Genomic DNA, 8,576 nt, shown 5'->3' with positions numbered 1-8,576 from the left:
TTACAAAAATAAATTGCAAAAGAAAGATTACGCAGGATTCACCTTGATTTTGGCCCCACATTTTATTTTTAAAAAACAGCTTTGGGTCCCATCCCTTTACAAGGCAAATATCAGAATTTTCAAATTGTCAATTCAACATTCCTGTCACTTTCATCTGAATCGGTAATATTTCAGGATTTTCCATATTCTTTTTATTTTACCTCTGAGGTCTTTAAACACTATTAATGCTGTCCTATAGGGTGTCAGCTTGGTCCAGTTGGTAGCATTATTGCCTCTAAGTCAGAAGGTTGTGAGAATGAAGCCCCATGTTAAGACCTTATAAAGCTAATACTCCAGCAGGGCAGGGGCAGGGGCATTGCCTTGTCAGAGGTGTTGTGTTTCAGATGAGACATTAAGCCGTCCCACTATCAATGGGCAAACTTTCAGACATTCTGTACCCACTATCCCAAACTCCATCCCAGAGTCCCTCTAACTTGTCCCCTCCCTCCTCACTTTCGAAGGCCGCCTCAAAACCTACCTGTTTGATCACGTTCGTTCATTTCTCCCCCTTCCCCCCAATTCTCTTCAGCTCCCCATCCTGGCTTGGATGTCTAGTAATAAGCACTCCGAGAAGCCATCTGGCATGAAGGGCACTATGTAAATGCAAATTGTTGTTGTTGTAATATCACCTTTACCAAATTAAATTGTGGAAATTGCTTTCAGATATCCCCCAATGTGAAAGGCGCTATATAAATATAAATTGTATTCAATAAGAACCTGTCTACTCCAACCCATTGAAGCCAACAAAATACTTGGCTCAAGAAGATTGCTGTAATGAAGGTAGTGATTGGTAGATTTTTGGTAGGTCGGCGTATCAAGGGATATGGGGAGAAAGCGGGAAATTGGAATTGAAAGGATTAGTTGAGGTACAGATCAGCTATGATCTAATTAAATGGCAGAACAGGCTCGAAGGGCTGAACAGCCTACTCCTGTTCCTATGTTCCTATGTAAAGTGTGTTAAGAATATTATTTAAATCACTCTGACTTAAATTTTATAGACAGTCCAAACATATTTTGTAGATTATTGGAGTTTTATAACTTAGTGATAAGAGCACTTGTTTCACAAGCGAGAGAACCTGGGTTTGATTCCCAGCAGGGCGAAACGTTTGGCAAATTTCCTTACACCACATTCCTCTGTTCACCTAGCAGTAAGTAAGAATCTGGTTGTTAGTCGATTGTCCAGGAGTAATAATCCCATCCAAAAAAAAATAATAAAAATGTGGTCAATCGATCAACGACTGTTTGTTTTCAGAGATGTCTGTATGCAATTGGCTGCCGAGTTTCGCCCACAAAATATACAGTCAATTCACTTTACAGTATACTCTGTGAAACGCTTTGAGGCGTCTCGAAGATGTAATAAAGCACCATATTGTGGAGTCCTGTAGCTCAGTGGTTACAGTACTCGCCTCACAAGTGAGAGACTTGGGTTCTATTCCCGCAGTGTGAAATGTTGGGCAAGTTTCCTTACTCCACATGCCTTTATTTACCTAGCATTAAGTAGGAACCTGGTTGTTAGTTGATTGGCGGATCTCTTTTCCAGGGATTATAATCCATTAAGAAAAATAAACAATAAGAATTTGGTCTCTCAATCCACGACTGTTCGTGGGACACTGCTGTGTGCAATTGGCTGCCACGTTTCGCCCACAAATATACAGTGAATTCACTTTACCGTATATTCTGTGAAGTGTTTTGAGACGTCTAGAAGACATGAAAAGCGTTGTATCAAATGCAAGGATTATTATTATCTGCTGTTGGGCATATGTTGATGATCCCATGGCACTTGAAAAGAGAAGGAAGTTTTTTTTCCTGATCTCCTGACCTACAATTCTCCAGATAAAATTTGTCATTGACTTCATGGCTGTTTGTTTGACAATTCTGCATTCAAACTGATTGCTGAATTTGCCTACAGATACCAATCATCAACAACAACAACAAAATTACACTTGGGAGGAAGTCCCAAAGTGCTGAATAGTCAGGTGTCAGGACCCGAGCATGGGGGAGGGGTGGTGTAGGGGTGAGGGAAGGCAGGGAGGTGAGAGGCCGACCAAAGGCACGATCGAAGAGAAGGGTCATTGAGACCGGCCTTGAAGGAGGCAAGGGATGAAGCAAGGTGAAGGGACTGTGGGGTGGAGTTTTAGAGTGTGAGAGCAGAGAGGCTGAAAGCCCGGCCACCGATGGTAGGGCAGGTCGGGCGGGAGACATGGAGCAGACCGGAGCCTGCTGAATGGAGGGAGGGGGCAGGTTGGTAGGGAGTCAGCAGGTCAGAGAGGTAGGAGGGGGCAAGGCCAAGGATGGCCTTGAAAGTGAGGACGAGGATCTTGAATTCGATCCTCTGAGGGATGGGGAGCCAGTGGAGTCGGGCGAGGGTGGAAGTGATGGGGTCATGGAGCCTGGTGCGCGAGAGTACACGAGCTACAGAGTTTTGGAAACTATGCTTTAAGTTGTTACAGACAATATCAAATGCAAGGTATATTAATATAAAGTGTTTTAATTTACATAAATGTTGCTGCAAAATATACAGAACGGTAATAACTCCATGTGATACAAAATAGTCGCAAATTGAGTGAATCAATATAGCACTATTTGAACACATTCCATAATAGTTTTTAAGCTTCATGGTGCTACACAGGTTACTAGATTTACCAGATGTGTCAGATTTCAGGAAGGTATGAAAAAGGATGAACCAAGTGAGGTGGAGAAAAGAAAATACGTGAAAGCCATGCAACTCAGAACTGAAGTGATACTTAACCAACTCTCCTTATGAAGCACCATGACTCAAAACAAACTTACACGTTCTGTTTTTCATTATAGCAACAGGAAATAGAAGTATCTTGATATGTTTCATAGCAGCTGATTCAAACATAACTTACAATTCCTGAAAAATTTAAATTGAAATAATGTTATTTAGTGTCACTTATTCTCTGCCAAATTCAGATTGATTGAGATTTAGAAAATTTAGACAGTCAGTGTTTCGGACATGAGCTGGGGATCGGGATTGTGGAGGGTGGAGGGCAGGGGGTGAAGTACGATGATCGAAAGCACGGTCAAAGAGGAGGCTCTTGAGATGGGTCTTGAAGGAGGCAAGGGTGGGGCCGAGGTGGAGGGACTGCAGAGGGTGGGGACAGAGTAGCTGAAGGCCCACACACCAATAGTGGGGCGTGTGAGTCAGGGGACGTGAAGCAAGTTGGAGCTGAGGGAGAGGGCAGGTTGGTAGGGGTTTAGGATGTTGCAGAGGTAGGGGGGATCAAGGTCATGGAGGGCTTTGAAGGTGAGGACTAGGATCTTGAACTGTATCCTCTGTGTGATGGGAAGTCAGTGGAATCGGGCGAGAATGGGGATGATAGGGTCAAGGAGCCTGGTGTGGGAGAGGACACATGCTACAGAATAACTTCTCAAATGTTTGGCTGTCTCCATCATTTATTCCTGGGAACTCACAGCTGAGATTATATGTTCATGAAAGGCTAGTATTAGATTTATTGCTTGCCTCTATACCTCGACCTCATCCTCTATCTATCTTCAAATCCCACATTAAATCCTATCCCATTGAATGCACCTTTTATCACCCTTGCCCCCCTCTCCCCACCCCCCCCCCCCCCCCCCTCCACTAGACACACACACTTTGCTTAGTATCCAATCTCTTCACCGTGAAGTTCCGAGACTTATCCGATGTGGAGGATGCTACATAAATGCAAGTTGTTATTGTATTACTAATTACTCAGGCACTAGCAGTATCAGCAGCCACAGATGCACACTCCACCTCCCCAAGCTAGTCAGGAACCTAGACATCTTGTTCGACCCTCAACTGTCCTCTCTCCGCCACATCCGTGCCATTACCCACTCTGCCTTCCTTCGCCTCAACAATATTGCTGGACTTCACCACTGCCTCACCCCTCAGGCCATCAAAACCCTCATACGTGCCTTCATTACATCCAAGCATGACTATGCCAACCCCGTGCTCCACTGGCTCCCCATCCCTCAGAGGATCAAGTTCAAAATTCTCGTCCTCAACTTCAAGGCCCTCCATGGCCTTGCCCCCTCCTACCTCTCTGACCTGCTAACCCCTTATCAATCTGTCCGCTCCCTATGCTCAGGCTTGCTCCATGTCCCCTGCTCGGCCCACCCACATCATCAGCGGTTGGGCCTTCAGCCTCTCTGCCTCCACCCTCTGGAACTCCATCCCACATTCCCCTTGCCTTGCTCCTTCCCATGCCTCCTTCAAGGCATGGCTCAGGACCCTCCTCTTCGACCGTGCCTTCAGCCACTTCCTACCCTCTGCCCGCTACCCTCACTGATCCGATCTCGCTCCACGCTCGGGTCCTAATCCCTGTCTGTTCAGCGCCTTGGGACGTCCTCCCGATCTGAAAGACGCTATACAAATGTAATATTGTATTGTACTATTATTATTGCTGATCATGCAGTAAGGCTCCTCAAGATAAAGTCATTAAATGAGTTTATAAAATCAACCTGTTTGTTGTATTAATGGAATAATGTAATTGTGTGGTTTATAGCAATATAATGTAATTGTGTGGTTTACAGCAATATAAACCACCACCAAATCGGGCTTACTTTGGGTTCATATGTGTTGCACATAATAGTTAACTTTCTGTACAAGTTTGAGGTGATTCTTCAATTATACTCTAACAACCTAGGTGATAAGAACTTATTTTTGAATTCCTATTATACTGTAAGTCTGAGTATTACATGCGGTGACAAGCTAGCAACTTTGTATCATGGTTGTTCATCAGAAAAAATAACAATTATATTTAAAATGTAAGTGTGAAAAAATCAGAATGTGTTGTGCTGATTATCACAACATGAGATAGTCCTTTCATACTGAGCAATTTTACTAGAGCAACAACACGTCACTAATAAATAAAATGATGGTCTAAGCCCAGGCCAAATTACCTAATAGTGGGTAACTCTGCATTAGACTAGGCCGCTTATGTTGGAGCCCAAGATAAACTGCTACGGGGAATTTAACAACAACAACAAATAGCAATTTATAGCGCCTTTCACGCGGGAAGAAGAGTTAGGATTCAAATTAGTATTCAGTTAAAAGCTAAATCAACTTTAAAAGCTACCTGAGTTTGGTCAGTATTCCCTCAGCCAGCAGTGAAATGGTTTTGTTGTGGCTCGGATAATAGCAATAGCAGGAATAAAAGCACAGCCAGCCTCAGTGGCTGCAGTGATAAACTTTTGGCCAAAAATTAAAATCAGAGAAGCAGGGCAATGTGATCACTTCTGTCAGTTAGTGGCTGGAGTGGAATGTCCCAGGTTCACTAACCGTACAACTTACACTGACTTCAAACAGATCGGATAAATGGAATAGTGTATAGGGTTTGTGCAATACAATAAATAATTCCACTCAGGGAATTATTGACTTAGTCTCTTGTGAATCATCAAATCAACCCACATGTGGAATTATTTATCACATTACAATCTCTTCTCTTTGCTCCACTGAATCAGAACAATATAGTATACACAGAAAGCACAGAAGGTAGGTCTTCTAAGCAACAATGAACCCAAGACATGAGGAACCATCTGTATAACCAAATCTCCACTGAGACTACCAGGGAATAATTCACAAAATAAAGCAATTGTGCCAGTGTTGTGGTTACCGCATAAACAAACTACCCTTCAAGGAACCAGATTCAATGCAGTGGAAGCTAAGGCAATAATAGCAATAACAATAACTATGCCAATAATAGGGGCAATTTTACAATATTTCCTACAGGGATTTCTTAATAAAGAAATCTTGAAGGCCGTGATGTCGATTCACAAGAAAGTTCCAACTCAATCTAGTTTCTGAGCCAGCTTCTTTGTTTAGATGTAATGTGTGGGGCACTCCTCTGGTTATCGGATTGTGGTTAAAAGTTCCTTCTACTTTCCTATTGGTGTTCAGTCCTTCAGCCTTTCTGCTCTGCAACCTCTGGAACTGTATCCCGGAGCCCCTCTGCCTGGCCACGTCCCTTGCCTCCTTCAAGGCCCATCTCCAGACCTTACTTTTTGATCATGCCTTCAGTCATCTTCTTCCCTCCACCCACCTTGCCCTCCAATCCTCTCTGATCACACCTCACAGCTCAGGTGCAAACCCCATATTATTCAGCGCCTTGGGAGATTCTCCCAACATGAAAGGTGCCATGTAAATGCATTTTGTTGTTGTTTACCAGTTACAAGTAATGTTAGCTTGGCACCACTCTTGCCTCTGGGTCACACTGGGACCTTGAGCTAGCTCATAGACCATGCTGACATCTGGTGAAACGTTGGCGAAGCACAGAATTGTTGGAGGTGCTGTCCTTCAGACAAGCCAAGTCCTGCATGACTGTTCAGGTGAAGGTTAAAGATCCCATGAAATTATTCAAAAAGAAAAGGGAGTGTCTCTCAGTATCCTGGCCAACACATCTCCTGATGAATTGATCATTCACTTCATTGCTGTTTGTATGGGCAAATTGGCTGCAAATGTACAATAAATACACTTGAAAGAAAATAATGTGTGAAGCTCTTTAAAATGTTTTGAAGTTGCAGGCACTGTATCAATCTGAATTCTTTACTCTGGTAAATACAGCATCATAATATACATTTTATGTTACCATTGACACCTTTCAAGCAAAGATTTCAAAATGTATAAAGAATCCTGTTTCTAAAGATGCACAGAAACCGTAAAGTAAATATGCTGGAAATTACTGCAGGTCTGCAGGTGGATCAATATCTGAAAAAGAAGGGTTAAGTGTTGCATGTGACCCTTCATTAGGATTCACTCTCAAAGGCTTAGACCTGATGTGAGCCTTTCTGTTTCATAGATAATATTGGTTGACCTTCTGGCATTGCTGAATTTCCATTGTGATTTAAGATTTGTTACATTCAACATTTTTTCCATTTTAGCTCAGTAAGAGTGTCTTAAATTCACAAGAACAGCAAACATCAAAGTAAAAGAGAGTGAGAAATCTCGTTAACACAACAAGTGTTTAGCGAATAGCAAGAAGGGTTTCCGCAGTTCCAAGAACTTTCCAGAAAACTGTTAGATCTTAGCTACCAGATGGCCTGAGTTTTTGCTCTTCCAGCATATCCTTGATAACTATCTTATAAAGAATTGGTCTTTACAGTATTTCCCTATCATACACCTGTCATGCAGCAAAGATCACAAGAATGGGTTTGGATGAAGAAGACCCTTCAGCTTATCTGATCTCACCCAGAATACCTGCCCTACAATGTCATAATCACAGCATCAAACTGTTTTTTCAATGAGTCCAGAGTCCTAGACTTTACCATCATTCCTGGCAACTTGCTCCTGTTGGTTATTGCCCTCTGTTTAAATAAAAACTTCCTGCTATCTGTCCTGAAATTGCCTTTACAACTCTAAACTATGCCCTCGTGTCCTACTATCGTCTTGCATCCTAATTAAAATAGTTCACTGATACACAGGTTATTCAAAGATAATTAATTCATACACACTGTACTCAAAATCGTATCCCAATACCCACCACCACCACCAACAAGAGCAAATTACATTTTTATAGTGCCTTTCACATCAGGAGGATGTCCGAAGGCGCTGGACAGTCAGGGATTTGGATCTGATCGGGCGGTTGGGATCAGGAAGTCAGGGAGGGTGGCTGAAGGTGTGGTCGAAGAGGAGAGTCTTGAGACACGCCTTGTAAAAGGCAAAGGAGGGATCAAGGTGAAGGGACTGTGGGATGGAGTTCCAAAGGGTGGGGGCAGAGAGGCTGAAGACCCGACCACCGATGGTAGGGTGGGCCAGGCGGGGGATCGGGAGCAAGCTGGAGCCTGCTGAGAGTATGGAGCAGACAGGTTGATATGGTGTTCGTGGGTCACTCAAGTAAGAAGGAGCAAGGCCATGGAGAGCCTTGAAGATGAAAAACAAACTATTACACCTTAACATACAATAAACTCCTGATAACGCAACACTGGCTTAACTTGTCACTACCACTAAAGTCATCATGCTATCAATATCCCGGGCACATTTATTTATGCCTAACTCATCACTCTGGATAATATGTTTTTACTGTATATGGAGGGAGGGTGAAAAACAGATGTTTAAAATAATAATAATAATAATCCTTGCATTTGATATAGCGCTTTTCACGTCGGGAGGACGTCCCAAAGCGTTTCACAGAACACACTGTAAAGTGAATTGACTATATTTGTGGGCGAACGCGGCAGCCAATTGCGCACAGCAATGTCCCACAAACAGTCGTGGATTGAAAATGACCAATTTATTATTGTTTTGTTTTGGAGGGATTATTATTAGGCTCTGTGTGGAGTAAGGAAACTTGCCCAAGGTTTTGCCCTCTGCCGGGAATTGAACTCAGGTCTCTCACTTGCAAAGCGAGTGCTCTAACCACTGAGCTACAGGACTCCACATAATGAAGGGAATTCACAATTTATATAGGGAATAATTATTCTCTCAAGATGAAGGCTCCCGTACAGAGGGAGAGTAATATAAAACTAAAAGTTAGAAATTTGTAATATTGGTAATAGATGTCTTTATTTCAAAATAATACTTTAAGTTTTACAAAATT

The sequence above is a fragment of the Callorhinchus milii genome, unplaced genomic scaffold, assembly GCF_018977255.1.
Source record: "Callorhinchus milii isolate IMCB2004 unplaced genomic scaffold, IMCB_Cmil_1.0 Scaffold2, whole genome shotgun sequence".
Classification (NCBI taxonomy): Eukaryota; Metazoa; Chordata; class Chondrichthyes; order Chimaeriformes; family Callorhinchidae; genus Callorhinchus; species Callorhinchus milii.
The sequence above is the reverse complement of the archived record's forward strand: the minus strand, read 5'-3'. Positions refer to the sequence as shown.